The sequence below is a fragment of the Pteropus vampyrus genome, unplaced genomic scaffold (assembly GCF_000151845.1).
Source record: "Pteropus vampyrus isolate Shadow unplaced genomic scaffold, Pvam_2.0 Scaffold23480, whole genome shotgun sequence".
Taxonomy (NCBI): Eukaryota; Metazoa; Chordata; class Mammalia; order Chiroptera; family Pteropodidae; genus Pteropus; species Pteropus vampyrus.
In genome coordinates, this window is record NW_011912261.1 from 1 (window position 1) to 2,334 (window position 2,334).

At 32.2% G+C, this 2,334-nt stretch overlaps 1 long non-coding RNA gene across 1 annotated transcript; it reads left to right on the top strand.

The window, feature by feature from the left end:
* The first annotated feature begins 19 nt into the window (after positions 1–19).
* LOC111735334 lies at positions 20–2,303 on the top strand. The gene is made up of 2 exons (XR_002778747.1): positions 20–643; positions 1,790–2,303. It is a non-coding gene; the product is annotated as an uncharacterized LOC111735334 (long non-coding RNA).
* The last annotated feature ends 31 nt before the right edge of the window (positions 2,304–2,334 follow it).

A 2,334-nucleotide genomic window follows, 5' to 3' on the forward strand; every position in this document is an offset into this window, starting at 1 on the left:
GAACGATTGGAGTAAACAAATACCAGGTGGACAGTTATACAAAGAAACAAAATACTAGCATACACATGTGGGATTCCCACCAAGAAGAATGAAACGGGGCTTCAGATCCAAAATAAGCAGAATATGTTGGGTGTATTGACTTGCCCCCTTCCCTGCTTTTCAGCCATCTTCCTGCTGTGGGCCGATGAGAACCAGGCCATTGCTTCCCGTTGTGTACTTAGTCAAGTTTTTGCCTTTGCCAGTGATTATATTAAATTGGAATGATTTGGGTCCTCTGGGGATGTCTTTTCTTATACAATTTAGGTGTTTTGAGGCATTTGAAGTAAGCACTGCATTTTCTCAAGGAATTATTTTACATGTTCCCATAACAGTATTGTTAATATTTATTTCAGTTAAATAACAGTAAACTGTTTTTGCAGCATTATTTCCTTGAAGAAATTCGAGTTTCGAACACTTAGAACTTTAAGGAATATTTAACCAAATTTCTTAGATGGAAATGTCATGTTTCGATTATAAGAAAGGTGTTTTTTAATTTTAGAGAACTATTTGGGGAGAGCAAATAGATTCTAGAGATGCAAAAGAGATTGCTACCCTAATATATGAAAAATTGGAAAATCTCCAAAAACACGGAAAGAGAAATAAGGTAAGAAGGACTGAGTCTAGAGCTAACTTTGGCAAACATTATTTAAAGTTATTCTTACTATACTAAACAGATCAAATGAAGCTTCAAAAAACAGTAAGTAGTTGGAAATTTCTTTTTTGGAAAACATAAGAATCAGAATATAGCCTCTAGACATTGAAATGCTTAGACATTTAGACAAGTAAAACCATTTAACAAAAAATAGTAACTGGTCATAAATTATTTAAATTTGGTTCAAATGGCAATATAAAGCATTGACTTGTTAGGAATAAATATAGTGGAGCCTCATAACACATTTTGGATAGCAGTTTCTTTTGTTCTTGGTATAGTCAGGATGTACCTGAACCCTTACTCATCTTGGCCTCTCCTTGAATTTTTAATCTATCAGGAAGCAGTACAACCTTTTTTTTCGCTATTCTTCACAAAGGCTGTTTATTTTTTTCTTCTTTAAATTGTCAGTCTAGTACATACGCAGAAACAGACCAGAGAATCCATAAAAGCTAGAATGCTTTCTGAATGGAATTTAATATAATCACATGAAGTTTCTTAGATTCTTTCCCCATAAGGTGAAAGAAGGAAAAAAAAAAAAAAACAGCATAGTCTCTGGAGAGCATTAGAGACATCTTGCTTTATAGAACCATATTAGAACTACAGACCCCAATACAGAAATTCTTAGAGCCTGCTTTGAGAATTATACTTTATCCAAATCTTAAAGATAGGAAAGATGTCATTATGAATCTTTATTTTCTTGGTTTCAGTAAACAAAAATGTTTTTCCAGTGGTTTAGCTATGTTAGTTTTCTCAAGATTTTATTTTTAAAATTGTGACTTTCAAGTTAAACATTTGAAATAGAAAACACTTAGTCATAAACCAAAATAGCATAACTGAAATTAAGTTAAAGAGCATATCAGAATATGACTTTGGAAGTGCATAAAACTACTGGTAATATCCGCCATGAGCAAGTTAAGAACAGTGCAATATTCTTTTCCATTGTTGTATATAGGCAAGACATGTTTTTCATACGATTCATTAAATAAGAATATTGAATATTTTTGAGAAGGTAAAATTTAGGTTAGTTTATATTACTTTACCTTGTTTTTAATATTGTAAACTCATACTTTTTCAATTACTTTTACATTATTATTGTAGGATGAACTTTAATGATACTGAAGAAGAAAAAAAAAGAAATTCAGACAGATGACATCAGAAGACATCTTTTTAGATTGTTACTACATTCTTGATGGGAATGAATGAACATTATATTGGACTTGTAAGTGCACTGTCTGGCATGAATGAAGGGTCTGCAAACTTTTTCTATAAAGGGCCAGATAAATATTTTAGGCTTTGTAGAGCGCATGTGGTCCATTGTCACATGTGTTTCTTTGTTTTTGTTTTGTTTATAACCCTTTTAAAAAACGTAAAAACTATTCTTAGCTGAGGGACATACACAGATAGGCAAGTCACATTCAGTCCACGAGCGATAGATTGCAGACCCCTGGAAATGATGGTTAGGCTGGCTGGCTTGAATAGAAGCCTGCTCTGCTATTATATACATATATGTCTAAATTGTACAAAGTAGATTTTTATCAAAAGTTATGGCTTGCATGAGAAGAAAGAACTTGGTTTTCATTCACTTGTTCTCATAAAAATTCTCCAAAATTGATTCTCGAATCATACATTTCATTTAAAAAATA